Source organism: Pan paniscus, chromosome 18 (assembly GCF_029289425.2).
Source record: "Pan paniscus chromosome 18, NHGRI_mPanPan1-v2.0_pri, whole genome shotgun sequence".
NCBI lineage: Eukaryota > Metazoa > Chordata > Mammalia > Primates > Hominidae > Pan > Pan paniscus.
The window spans coordinates 72,459,121-72,474,943 of record NC_073267.2 but is presented as its reverse complement, the minus strand read 5'-3'; positions in this window follow the sequence as shown (position 1 = coordinate 72,474,943).

Here is a 15,823-nt window from a genome sequence, read left to right as displayed (position 1 = left end):
CATTGCTGGTGAGAATGCAAAATGGCATAACCACTTTGGAAGACATTTTGATGGTATCTTATGAAACTAACATTCTTATCATATGATCCAGCAATTATGTTCTTTAGTATTTACTCAAAGGAGTTATGTCCACACAAAAATTTCACACAGATGTAAATAACAGATTTTTTTATAATTGCCAGAACATGGAAGCAACCAAGATGACCCATTGTAGCTGAATGGGTAAATAAACTGTGGTACATACAGACAATGGAATATTATTTAACACTAGAAAGAAATGAGTTATCAAGTCATGAAAATACATAGAGAAATGTTAAACGCATATTACTAAGTGAAAGAAGCCTGTCTAGAAAGTCTACAGTATGATTCCAAATGCATGACATTCTGGAAAAGGGAAAACTATGGAGACAAGAAAAAGTTCAGTCTTTATCAGGGATTAGGACGGATGAAAGGATAAATCAGTAGATCACAGAGAACTTTTAACACCGTAAAACCATTCTTCGTGATAATATAATGGTAGATACATATTATACAATTGTCTAAACCCATAGAATGAACAACATCAGAAGTGAACCCTAATGGAAATTATAGTATTCATGTAATAATGATGTGTTCATGTAGGTTCATCAATTGTAATAAATGTATCAATCTGGTGGAGGCTGTTGATAATGGGAGAGCCTATGTATGTGAGGTATGGGGGTGGGAATATGGGAACTGTCTGTACTTTCTGCTCAATTTTGCTGTCAACCTAAAACTTCTGAAAAAAATATAGTCAATTTTTCCCCCAAGAATGCAGACTGGGGGCATTGTTAGCATGCCTCTCCTATTTGGAAACACAAAACAATGTGTAGAAATACACATGGTGAACTTTTTCCAAGATGCAATGCAAGAACTTAATGGGAAAACTGAAAGAAACCAGAGACCTTTTGAAAGCAGCAGCAGGTTGCAGCCTACACCGTGAGCCAGGGGAAAAAAGGTAAGTCCCCAGAGTATGAGAAGGGGGAGAACTGCCTCTGGGAAATACACTTCCACCAGAGAACCCAGCAATCCACACCATGCGGGGAAGGCCTTAACACTTCCCAGCACTGAAGCTGATTTAGGGAGTGGTGGGGAATATATGAAAAGGAGCAGCAGTGGGGAGTGCTTTGCATGCAATCCCCGTCTCCAGCATGAATGGAGAAAAGCCATTCCTGATTCAACCTTGCAGGAATCTTGTGGAAGCCTGCCAGCTAATTCAGGCAGCGGTTGTTGGTTGCAAGAAGCTCCCAACTAAGATTTGTAATATAGTCTCCACTGAGGACAAACTCCCTTGGGCAGAACCAGTGGATGTGTGGGAAGTGTGCTGGAGCTATAAGTGCAGGAGCTGGGCACCCCAGCTTCATGGGTAGACTGGGAGGGGCATGGCCTGAAAGCTGCCATTCCTGTCTCCACTGGGAAGGTGTGGCCTGGGGCAGCTTTGAGTTCTGAGCACAGACTGCCTGGAACTTAGCTAGCGTAAGACCCCCCTTGCCAACTGAGTGAGAGCTGGGTGGGAGATATGGGTTTAGATCTGTGTCCCCACCCAAATCTCATGTTCAATTGTAATCTCCAATGTGAAGGTGGGGCCTGGTGGGAGGTGAATGGCTCATGGGGATGAATTTCTCATGAATGGTTTAGTAGCATCCTCTTGGTAATGTCCTCACAACAATGGAGTAAGTTCTCCTAAGAGCTGACTGTTTAAAAGTGAATAGCAGTAGCACTTCCCCCACTGTCCCCCATGCCCCGCCTTGCTCTTGCAGTGTAAGATGTGCCTGCTCCTCATTTGCCTTCCTCCATGATTGTAAGTTTCCTGAGGCCTCCCAACAAGCCAAGCAGATGTTAACAACATGCTTCCTATACAGCTCTCAAAATCATAAGCCAGTTAAACCTCTTTTCTTTATAAATTATCTAGTCTCAGGTACTTCTTTATAGCAATGTGAGAACAGACTAATACAGTGGGCTTACTGCTGCCTGCCACCCCTCACTATTCCTGAGAACTCTTCAGTACAGTACAGGAAGCACTCCTCCATGGAACACCACCCCAGTGGCAAGAGAACTGCCCTCAGATCCTCAATGGGGCTTGTCCCGCATGTGGAGAGCTAGAGTACAGACTGGCCTGACCCAGCCCCAACCTGGCTTTGCTCCTTTATCCACCCTGGTAGCTTAACACAAAGGGCAGAAACCTTTGGGAGCTCTATGGTCCCATCCATTGCCAGAGACACGAGACTACCTCCCCAGGTAACATAAGGCAAGCACAAATCCCACCACTACCACTGCAGCTGGTATTCTTTTCCAAGTACCACCTCCTGGCTTGTGGCCAACTGACACAATGTGTTACAGCAGCTCTAGGTAGAATAAAACAGTGGGCACTGTGACCTTAATTATTGTGAGTGACCTTAACTATTAACATTGCCTGCAGCACCCTGGCTAAGCAGGAGTTCCTTAGTCTGTCCACGTGACCACTTCATTACTATCACAACCAGCATTTGAGAAAGCCAACAAATTAAGATTATCTATAACCAGTGAATATAAAGAGTCTGTCTCTCCTCTGTCACCCTCATCAGAGTTAGTGCTGTTACCCACTGCTGGGAGACTTGAGGACAGATCACATCACTGGGTCTCTTGCAGACATTCTGTAGCACCGACCTGGGGTATGGCAGCCCCACTGGGTGGCTAGACCTAGAGGGACAGCAGCATTTACAGTAGTCTGACTCTCAGGGACTCCTATTCCTAGGGAAACAGGGAGTGCACCACATCAAGGGAGTACCCCATGAGACAAACGAATTCAGACAGCAGGCCTTGAGTCTCAGAAATTTCTGCATGTGGAAAGTTTCCTTCAGCTCAGGCACAGGTGAAGTGCTGGGCTCAGCAGGGAGAGTCTGTGGCTCTACGCCAATAGTCAGGCAGCCCTGGTCCTCATGAAGGGTCTTGGAGAAGGAGATTTCTTTTCTTCCTCATCCACCACTGAAAAAACACCTAGAGCTTATCCATGGGAGCTTAGAGTGGGTGCACCTGTACATAGCCTTTTTGGAACATTTCAGGGTCACTGTGTCCCCACAGGATGAGTGTCCTCTAGGTTCAGGCTTGCACGAGGAGCAGAGTCACAATCCTTCTCTATATGGAACATCAACATTCCTGCAGATGAAAAAAGTTGTCTGTATGATATGAAAAGCCAGAACACTGGGTCAGTCAGGAGTGTGACTGGAAGGTGGATTGTTTTCCTGCTAGCCTAATAGGGGAGCTGAGGTGGCTCCCACCATTCCCCCGATAAGATCTCAGTGTTTTACTAGAACTGCTTCAACTACCTCTGTCAAGCTAAGCTATGGGTGCACAGAGTGATATAATAGACTTTGGAGACTCAGAGCAGGGAGAGGAAGGGGGGTTTGGGACAAAAACCTACATATTGGCTACAGTATACACTACTCAAGTAACTGGGGCACTGAAATCTCAGATTTCACAACTGTACAATTCATCCATGTAACCAAAAATCAGTAGTACCCCAAAAGCTATTTAAATAAAAATATATTATTTTTTAAAAACTTATTACAAATTTCTATTAAAAAGGAAAGGAGCTCAGATAAATACATTACAGTAGTCATGGTTTTTAAGACATCCAATTAATATAAAACCTTGTCACTACAGCTTATCAAAAAAAGATTAATTGCAGTGGTTAATGCTTAGTGTCAACTTGATTGGATTGAAGGATACAAAGAATTGATCCTGGGTGTTTCTGTGATGGTGTTGCCAAAGGAGATTAACATTTGAGTCAGTGGGCTGGGGAAGGCAGACCCACCCTTAATCTGGGTGGGCACAATCTAATCAGCTGTCAGTGTGGCTAGAATACAAGCAGGCAGAAAAATATGAAAAGAGAGACTGGTCTAGCCTCCCAGCCTACATCTTTCTATGCTAGATGCTTCCTGCCCTCGAACATTGGACATTGGACTCCAAGTTCTTCAGTTTTGGAACTAGGTCTGGTTCTCCTTCCTCCTCAGACTGCAGATGGCCTATTGTGGGACCTTGTGATCATGCGGTTAATACTTAATAAAGTTTCACATATATATATATACAGTTCTGTCCCTCTAGAGAACCCTAATACATTTATATATAATATATATATTCTTTAGGTTAACAGTAATTATTTTATATCATTTTCATTATAATTCATGCTCATTATTAAAAGTATTTAAGCCAGAGTTTAAGAGGATAATATAGGGGCAAATTACAATAGCACCACCACCCCCCATATCAAAGATAGTCACTTTTAATATTTTGATATTTTTCTTTCTGACCTTATTATTAAAAATGTCTTATTATTGTTATTTATTTGTACCCTTTACAATTATGGCATGCATACTGTTTTCTTCCTGGACTTTCTCTTTATATAATAAGTAGAATGAACATATAGTCTTTCCTTTAAAATAAAAGGAAAACTAAAAGTACTTAGTAGGTTTCAATTGGTTTGCAAAAGGCTATACTGGAACTGCCCTGAGTAAATCAAGATGTATGCTCAATCTAATACATATTATTTTTCACAATATTAGATAATTATATAATACAATTGTCCTTGTCAATAGCTACATATAATTTTGAACTGATAGGTGATTGTATACTTCATATATTTTTGGCATTCCACTTATCAGCAGAGATTTTATTGCTTAAAATATGATCTACTTTTAGGGTTTATTATCTAAAAGTGATTCCCAGAAGTATAATTAATATGTCAAAGGTTAACACATATGTTTAGAGTACTTAATGCATTTTGCTAAATACACTACCAAGGATGTAAAGTTGCTGTGTTTATATTTTTCTATTTTAAAATATTTTTATTTTAACATTAAGAATCAACTATGAAATAGCAGATATGATCCAAAATACTTCTTCAACGTATTTTGATAAATACACTTACATTTTCACAATTATCTTTTTTTATTTAAAAAATTCACCTCATAAGTACATCTTCAAAAATAAATTTGTTAATGGACAGGTTTGACATTTAAAAAATCACTTGCAAATGTTATCTAAAATTTACATCATCTCTGACCAAGTAAAACTAAATCTGAATTAAAGTAGTTTTTGAATAAGCTCTTGAAAAACTACACTATGTTAATTAATAAGTTAAAAGTAAATTAAGAGCATCTGTGTTCTTCATGCTTCCTGATGCTAACTTAATTCATATACTATCTTCACTTTTGGAGAGATTTCTAACAGGGTTGCACATTTATTTTAGAAGAAGATTGAAGACCATTATAAAATGAGTATTGACTCATTTTCTCTGAAATGCTCTCCTTTGACTTCATATCTCACATCCAGGGCATGCTAATGCAAGTGGTGGGATCCCAAGGGTTTGGGAAGCTCTGCACTCATTGCTACTTTCATGGGCTGGCATTGAGTGCCTGCAGCTTTCCCAAGTGCACCATGTAAGTTGTCAGTGGATCTACCATTCTGGGGTCTGGAGGATGGTGGCCCTGTTCCCACAGATCCACTAGGCAGTGCCCCACTGGGGATTATGTGTGGGTGCTCCCACCCCACATTTCCCTTCCTCACTGCCCTGGCAAAGGTTCCCCATGAGGGCTCTCTCACTTCAGCAGACTTCTGCCTGGACATCCAGGTGCTTCCAGCCATCCTCTGAAATTTAGACACAGGTACCCAAACCTCAATTATTGACTTCTGTGCACCCACAGACCCAATGCCATGTGTAAGCCACCAAGGGTTGGGGCTTGGACCATCTGAATCAATGGCCTGAGTTGTGTGTTGGCCCCTTTTAGCCACAGCTGGAGCAGCTGGGATGCAGGATGCCAAGTCCGGAGGCTGCACAGAGCAGCAGAGTCCTAGGTCTGGCCCAGGAAACTACTTTTTCCTCCTAGGCCTTCAGACCTGTGATGTGAGGGGCTGTTTGAAGATCATTGACATGCCCTGGAGACATTTTCCCTGTTGTCTTGGCTATTAACATTCAGCTCCTTGTTACTTCTGCAAATTTATGCAGCTGGCTTGAATTTCTCCCCAGAAAGTGAGTTTTTCTTTTTGACTGCATCTTCAGGCTGCAAATTTTCCAAATTTATATGTCCTATCACCTACTGAATGCTTTGCTGCTTAGAAATTTCTTTCACCAAACAACCTAAATCATCTCTCTCAAGTTCAGTGTTCCACAGATCTCAAGGGCAGGGGCAAAATACCACCAGTCTCTTGCTAAAGCATAGCAAAAGTGACTTTTGCTCCAGTTCCCAATAAGTTCTTCATCTCCATCTGGAACCACATCATCCTGGACTCTAATTGTCCCACATTACTATCAGCATTTTGGTCAAAACCATTCAACAAGTCTTTAGCAAGTTGCAAACTTTTCCACATCTTCCTGTCTTCTTCTGAGTCCTCCAAACTGTTTCAGCTTCTCCCCATTACCCAGTTCCAAAGTTACATCCCCATTTTCAGGTTATACTTATAGCAGGACTTCATTCTACTGGCACCAATTTAATGTATTAGTCTGTTTTCACACTGCTATAAGAAATACCCAAGATTTGGGTAATTTATAAACAAAAGAGGTTTAATTGACTCACAATTCTGCATGGCTGAGGAGGCCTTAGGAAACTTATAGTCATGGTGGAAGGTGAAGGGGAAGCAAGGTACATCTTACATGGCAGCAGGAGAGAGAGAAAAGAGCACAATAGGGGAAGTGCCAAACACTTCACACTTTTAAAACCATCAGATCTCATGAGAACTCACTCACTATCATGAGAAGAGCATGGGGGAAACCACCCCCATGATTCAATCACCTCCCACCAGGTCTCTTCCTTCATATGTGGGGATTACAATTGGAGATGAGATTTGGGTGGGGACACAGAGCCAAACCATATCAGTTAGTTTGGCTCAAATCCAGGAATGATTAAGCACAGTTTGGAGGTTAAAGGCACGTTGAGTGTTGGTTAAATCAAATCTCTATCACTGTCATAATTTTCTCACTGTTACAACTTCTGCAAAGGCAGTTTCAATCTCATCTTGTGTTCTCAACCTTATCTTCTGTTCTCAATCTTACCTTGTGTTCTCAAGGTCCCTGATGCTTCTTGTGTGTCAGATCTATCAGTAAGTGTCTAATATACATTTATCTTATTAAATATACAGGACAAATATATGCAGTCAAAATACTATTAATATTTTCAGTTTCCTAATAAGACCATTTGCATAATGGGGTTGATTAATTTGCCATACATCTTAGAATAAGTAATGGAAGCAAATCTGTATTGGTCCACAGCATATGCTCTTGATCTCCTCCTATGTAGATGCTTTTGTAGGTCTAAGTCCCACATTAACCTCAGCATAATGGTCTATGCAGTAGTGACTTAATAAATGTCTGCTGTTCTAATAAAAACAAGCAATACTATTTTGTTTATTCAACAAAAATTTATTCAAACATTTAACAAGCCTCTGTGACAGGCACAGTCTATAATACCATCACTTCATCCCTATGTGTATGCATATAGCAGTTTTTGAATAGCATTAGTCTAGCACAGGAGAAAGGATGTAGGCAAATGTAAGAAATGAATGTTGTAAGAGAGTTTATTGTTTAAGACATTCAATGTGGTCACAGTGAGGAGGTTCATAACTCTGCCTAGGGGGTAGGGTGGAATCAGAATATATTTCAAAGAAGAATCGATGATGAAATGGCTCCTGAAGGTAAATAAAGATTGACAAGAAAAAGATGATGTGGTCGATGGGCGAAGCAGCGGCAAGCCAGACAAAGGGAAATGCAGATACAAAGGCAAAAAGTGTGTTTGATAGAGCACAGCACATTTGGAGAAATTAAGAAATTGCACTGACTATTTAAATTATCTTTAAACATCTTTTAAAACCTTACCTGATACAGATGTACTTCAGGATTCTGGAATTTCTGAAAGGGAGAAAAATATTTTTTGAATGCAGTAATCACCTGGATGTAAGGAAAGGAAACACTTGAGAGAGGCTTAAAAAGCTTCCAAAAGCTGCTCCAGATCTAGTGACAGACGGTTGTGAATATGTAGGAGGCCTGATATTCTTCCTTTTTGTACTGGGTTGGCAAATTTAAACCATACTTTTTGAGGTAGGATTGTCTCAAAGGAGGGGGCATGGGGCCCTTTGATGAGTCAACATGAAATGTGTCTTAATTTCAGGGAACTGTGTGGAAAGTTATTGGAAAGGTGAGCATTATATTTTAAAGTAATTGCCCCAAAGTGCTCAATTACATGTTTCTTAGTAACAACATCTGTTAGTAGGAAAATAAAGATCAAGTTCTCAGTCTCTCTAATGTACCCTTAAGTGGTGAATAAACAGATTAAGGCATTTTATGAAATACATCTTGCATTTGGTGGTGACATTTTGCTGCACAGGATTAATAAAACAAGACTGAAACAAAGATATGAGCTTTCCAACTTCTATTATTTCATAACATTTTCTTATAGTTCAACAGGAGTTTGGTAGAAAGAGCCTTGGAGTCAGAGGGGTTGGATGCATGGATGAGTTATTCAATACTCTTGTATCTGTTTCCTCAATTATAAAACAAGAATAATAAAACTACCCCTCTCTGATGGGTTTGAGGGGATTAAATGAATTAGTTATATAATTCATATACCTATGAATAGAAAGTACCTATCCTAAAGTTCCATAATGGTGGTCGTTTAACAAATGCTTTCTTTCTTTCTTCTATTTCCTATTGATCTGGTTTCAAGGTAAGTGAAATGTAACTCCCACCATAAATGTAAATTATCCAGTCATGTCCTGTAGGCACAGAAAATACACTGACGACTTAAGTTTGTTTTCTCTTTTGTGAGATGGGCTTAAGATTTTAAGAAATTTCAAGAAAGAAATATTTGCCTAATTGGCCTCTGGGAAGTTCTGGATAAGAAATGAGGAGGTGTTCATGTTTTGATTATGTAGATATCAATATGGGGAAAGTTCTATGATAACAATGAGTCCCAGATGCAGTAGGCATTGTATGAGTCCATCTAGCATTAACCAGTAGGAGGAAAGAATTCACTGGTGACATATGAAAGGAAAACAAAGGAGGTAAGAAAGTCCCCAGGAGATGAAAGTGCCCTGTCTGCTTTGAAATCCATCACACTCTCAACTGACTTGACTTACACATCACACTTTTAGCCAAATGTATTATTTTTTTAATTTTGAATGGGCAGAAAATATATCTTCATGGTACAAAATTCACAAAGCACAAAAGGTTATGGAGGAAAAAGCTTGCTTCACACCTCTATACTTCAGATAACCAGTTTCCCTACCTAGGGGGAACTTCCATCATCGATTTATGGAGTATCCTTTAGAGAAAATTAAACACCTGAAATAATCGAAGATGGCCGAATAGGAACAGCTCTGGTCTACAGCTCCCAGCGTGAGTGACGCAGAAGATGGGTGATTTCTGCATTTCCATCTGAGATACCAGGTTCATCTCACTAGGGAGTGCAAGACAGTGGGTGCAGGACAGTGGGTGCAGCGCACTGTGCACGAGCCGAAGCAGGGCGAGGCATTGCCTCACTCAGGAAGAACAAGGGGTCAGGGAGTTCCCTTTCCTAGTCAAAGAGAGGGGTGACAGACGGCACCTGGAAAATCGGGTCACTCCCACCCAAATACTGCGCTTTTCCGAGGGGCTTAAAAAACCGCGCACCAGGAGATCATATCCCGCACTTGGCTCGGAGGGTCCTACGCCCACAGAGTCTCACTAATTGCTAGCACAGCAGTCTGAGATCAAACTGCAAGGCGGCAGCGAGGCTGGGGGAAGGGCGCCCGCCACTGCCCAGGCTTGCTGAGGTAAACAAAGCAGCCAGGAAACTCCAACTGGGTGGAGCCCACCACAGCTCAAGGAGGCCTGCCTGCCTCTGTAGGCTCCACCTCTGGGGGCAGGGCACAGACAAACAAAAAGACAGCAGTAACCTCTGCAGACTTAAATGTCCCTGTACGACAGCTTTGAAAAGAGCAGTGGTTCTCCCAGCTCGCAGCTGGAGATCTGAGAACGGGCAGACGGCCTCCTCAAGTGGGTCCCCGAACCCTGACCCCCGAGCAGCCTAACTGGGAGGCACCCCCCAGTAGAGGCAGACTGACATTTCACATGGCCGGGTACTCCTCTGAGACAAAACTTCCAGAGGAACGATCAGACAGCAGCATTCGCGGTTCACAAAAATCTGCTGTTATGCAGACACCACCGCTGATACCCAGGCAAACAGGGTCTGGAGTGGACCTCTAGCAAACTCCAACAGACCTGCAGCTGAGGGTCCTGTCTGTTAGAAGGAAAACTAACAAACAGAAAGGACATCCACACCAAAAACCCATCTGTACATCACCATCATCAAAGACCGAAAGTAGATAAAACCACAAAGATGGGGAAAAAACAGAGCAGAAAAACTGGAAACTCTAAAAAGCAGAGTGCCTCTCTTCATCCAAAGGAACGCAGCTCCTCACCAGCAATGGAACAAAATGGAACAAAGCTGGATGGAGAATGACTTTGACGAGTTGAGAGAAGAAGCTTCAGATGATCAAACTACTCCGAGCTACAGGAGGAAATTCAAACCAAAGGCAAAGAAGTTGAAAACTTTGAAAAAAATTTAGAAGAATGTATAACTAGAATAACCAATACAGAGAAGTGCTTAAAGGAGCTGATGGAGCTGAAAGCCAAGGCTGGAGAACTACGTGAAGAACGCAGAAGCCTCAGGAGCAGATGCGATCAACTGGAAGAAAGGGTATCAGTGATGGAAGATGAAATGAATGAAATGAAGCGAGAAGGGAAGTTTAGAGAAAAAAGAATAAAAAGAAACGAACAAGCCTCCAAGAAATATGGGACTATGTGAAAAGACCAAATCTACGTCTGATTGGTGTACCTGAAAGTGATGGGGAGAATGGAACCAAGTTGGAACACACTCTGCAGGATATTATCCAGGAGAACTTCCCCCATCTAGCAAGGCAGGCCAACATTCAGATTCAGGAAATACAGAGAACGCCACAAAGATACTCCTCGAGAAGAGCAACTCCAAGACACATAATTGTCAGATTCACCAAAGTTGAAATGAAGGAAAAAATGTTAAGGGCAGCCAGAGAGAAAGGTCGGGTTACCCTCAAAGGGAAGCCCATCAGACTAACAACGGATCCCTCAGCAGAAACTCTACAAGCCAGAAGAGAGTGGGGGCCAATATTCAACATTCTTAAAGAAAAGAATTTTCAACCCAGAATTTCATATCCAGCCAAACTAAGCTTCATAAGTGAGGGAGAAATAAAATACTTTACAGACAAGCAAATGCTGAGAGATTTTGTCACCACCAGGCCTGCCCTAAAAGAGCTCCTGAAGGAAGCGCTAAACATGGAAAGGAACAACCAGTACCAGCCGCTGCAAAATCATGTCAAAATGTAAAGACCATCGAGACTAGGAAGAAACTGCATCAACTAACGAGCAAAATAACCAGCTAACATCAAAATGACGGGATCAAATTCACACATAACAATATTAACTTTCAATGTAAATAGACTAAATGCTCCAATTAAAAGACACAGACTGGCAAATTGGATAAAGAGTCAAGACCCATCAGTGTGCTGTAATCAGGAAACCCATCTCACATGCAGAGACACACATAGGCTCAAAATAAAAGGATGGAGGAAGATCTACCAAGCAAATGGAAAACAAAAAAAGGCAGGGGTTGCAATCCTAGTCTCTGATAAAACAGACTTTAAACCAACAAAGATCAAAAGAGACAAAGAAGGCCATTACATAATGGTAAAGGGATCAATTCAACAAGAAGAGCTAACTATCCTAAATATATATGCACCCAATACAGGAGCACCCAGATTCATAAAGCAAGTCCTGAGTGACCTACAAAGAGACTTAGACTCCCACACATTAATAATGGGGACTTTAACACCCCACTGTCAACATTAGACAGATCAACGAGACAGAAAGTCAACAAGGATACCCAGGAATTGAACTCAGCTCTGCACCAAGCGGACCTAATAGACATCTACAGAACTCTCCACGCCAAATCAACAGAATATACATTTTTTTCAGCACCACACCACACCTATTCCAAAATTGACCACATACTTGGAAGTAAAGCTCTCCTCAGCAAATATAAAAGAACAGAAATTATAACAAACTGTCTCTCAGACCACAGTGCAATCAAACTAGAACTCAGGATTAAGAAACTCACTCAAAACCGCTCAACTACATGGAAACTGAACAACTTGCTCCTGAATGACTACTAGGTACATAATGAAATGAAGGCAGAAATAAAGATGTTCTTTGAAACCAACGAGAAAAAAGACACAACATACCAGAATCTCTGGGACACATTCAAAGCAGTGTGTAGAGGGAAATTTATAGCACTAAATGCCCACAAGAGAAAGCAGGAAAGATCCAAAATTGACACCCTAACATCACAATTAAAAGAACTAGAAAAGCAAGAGCCAACACATTCAAAAGCTAGCAGAAGGCAAGAAATAACTAAAATCTGAGCAGAACTGAAGGAAATAGAGACACAAAAAACCCTTCAAAAAATTAATGAATCCAGGAGCTGGTTTTTTGAAAGGATCAACAAAATTGATAGACTGCTAGCAAGACTAATAAAGAAAAAAAGAGAGAAGAATCAAATAGACACAATAAAAAATGATAAAGGGGATATCACCACGGATCCCACAGAAATATAAACTACCATCAGAGAATACTGCAAACACCTCTACACAAATAAACTAGAAAATCTAGAAGAAATGGATAAATTCCTGGACACATACACTCTCCCAAGACTAAACCAGGAAGAAGTTGAATCTCTGAATAGACCAATAACAGGATCTGAAATTGTGGCAATAATCAATAGCTTACCAACCAAAAAGAGTCCAGGACCAGATGGATTCAGAGCCGAATTCTACCAGAGGTACAAGGAGGAACTGGTACCATTCCTTCTGAAGCTATTCCAATCAATAGAAAAAGAGGGAATCTTCCCTAACTCATTTTATGAGGCCAGCATCATCCTGATACCAAAGCCGGGCAGAGACACAACAAAAAAAGAGCATTTTAGACCAATATCCTTCCTTGATGAACATTGATGCAAAAATCCTCAATAAAATACTGGCAAACCGAATCCAGCAACACGTCAAAAAGCTTATCCAGCATAATCAAGTGGGCTTCATCCCTGGGATGCAAGGCTGGTTCAATATACGCAAATCAATAAATGTAATCCAGCATATATCAGAACCAAGGACAAAAAACACATGATTATCTCAATAGATGCAGAAAAGGCCTTTGACAAAATTCAACAACTCTTCATGCTAAAAACTGTCAATACATTAGGTATTGATGGGACGTATCTCAAAATAATAAGAGCTATCTATGACACACCCACAGCCAATATCATACTGAATGGGCAAAAACTGGAAGCATTCCCTTTGAAAACTGGCACAAGACAGGGATGCCCTCTCTCACCACTCCTATTCAACATAGTGTTTTAAGTTCTGGCCAGGGCAATTAGGCAGGAGAAGGAAATAAAGGGTATTCAATTAGGAAAAGAGGAAGTCAAATTGTCCCTGTTTGCAGATGACATGATTGTATATCTAGAAAACCCCATTGTCTCAGCCCAAAATCTCCTTAAGCTGATAAGCAACTTCAGCAAAGTCTCAGGATACAAAATCAATGTACAAAAATCACAAGCATTCTTATACACCAATAACAGACAAACAGAGAGCCAAATCATGAGTGAACTCCCATTCACAATTGCTTCAAAGAGAATAAAATACCTAGGAATCCACCTTACAAGGGACATGAAGGACCTCTTCAAGGAGAACTACAAACCACTGCTCAATGAAATAAAAGAGGATACAAACAAATGGAAGAACATTCCATGCTCATGGGTAGGAAGAATCAATATCGTGAAAATGGCCATACTGCCCAAGGTAATTTATAGATTCAATGCCATCCCCATCAACCTACCAATGACTTTCTTCACAGAATTGGAAAAAACTACTTTAAAGTTCATATGGAACCAAAAAAGAGCCCGCATCGCCAAGTCAATCCTAAGCCAAAAGAACAAAGCTGGAGGCATCACACTACCTGACTTCAAACTATACTACAAGGCTACAGTAACCAAAACAGAATGGTACTGGTACCAAAACAGAGATATACATCAATGGAACAGAACAGAGCCCTCAAAAATAACGCCGCATATCTACAACTATCTGATCTTTGACAAACCTGAGAAAAACAAGCAATGGGGAAAGGATTCCCTATTTAATACATGGTGCTGGGAAAACTGGCTAGCCATATGTAGAAAGCTGAAACTGGATCCCTTCCTTACACCTTATACAAAAATTAATTCAAGATGGATTAAAGACTTAAATGTTAGACTTAAAACCATAAAAACCCTAGAAGAAAACCTAGGCAATACCATTCAGGACATAGGCATGGGCAAGGACTTCATGTCTAAAACACCAAAAGCAATGGCAACAAAAGCCAAAATTGACAAATGGGATCTAATTAAACTAAAGAGCTTCTGCACAGCAAAAGAAATTACCATCAGAGTGAACAGGCAACCTACAAAAAGGGAGAAAATTTTTGCCACCTACTCATCTGACAAAGGGCTAATATCCAGAATCTACAATGAACTCAAACAAATTTACAAGAAAAAAACAAACAACCCCATCAAAAAGTGGGCAAAGGACATGAACAGACACTTCTCAAAAGAAGACATTTATGCAGCCAAAAAACACATGAAAAAATGCTCACCATCATTGGTCATCAGAGAAATGCAAATCAAAACCACAATGAGATACCATCTCACACCAGTTGGAATGGCAGTCATTAAAAAGTCAGGAAACAACAGGTGCTGGAGAGGATGTGGAGAAATAGGAACACTTTTACACTGTTGGTGGGACTGTAAACTAGTCCCTGGCGATTCCTCAGGGATCTAGAACTAGAAATACCATTTGACCCAGCCATCCCATTACTGGGTATATACCCAAAGGATTATAAATCATGCTGCTATAATGACACATGGACACATATGTTTATTGCGGCACTATTCACAATAGCAAAGACTTGGAACCAATCCGAATGTCCAACAATGATAGACTGGATTAAGAAAATGTGGCACATATACACCATGGAATACTATCCAGCCATAAAAAATGATGAGTTCATGTCCTTTGTAGGGACATGGATGAAATTGGAAATCATCATTCTCAGTAAACTATCTCAAGGACAAAAAACCAAACACCGCATGTTCTCACTCATAGGTGGGAATTGAACAATGGCAACACATGGACACAGGAAGGGGAACATCACACTCTGGGGATTGTTGTGGGGTGGGGGGAGGGGGGAGGGATGGCATTAGGAGATATACCTAATGCTAAATGACGAGTTGATGGGTGCAGCACACCAGCATGGCACATATATACATATGTAACTAACCTGCACATTGTGCACATGTACCCTAAAACTTAAAGTATAATAATAAAAAAATTAATAATCAATATAGATACATGGGGAATACAAATTAGCAAAAATCTATCAAGCCAACCCATTTTTTCCCGCTCAGACAAAAAAAAAAAAAAAAAATTAAACACCTACAAGCAAGCATAGTTTTCATTCTTTTTATATAAATGGTAGTGTATTAGGCACACAAGCAAGCATAGTTTTCATTCTTTTTATATAAATGGTAGTGTATTAGGCACACTCTTTTGGACCTTGCATTTTTCATTGAAAAATATAACTTGGAAATTAATTTATATTGATACTGAAATTACTTTCACGTTTTTAACTGAGAGGAAGTTAACTTTTTTTTTTTTTTTTTTTTTTTTTTTTTGA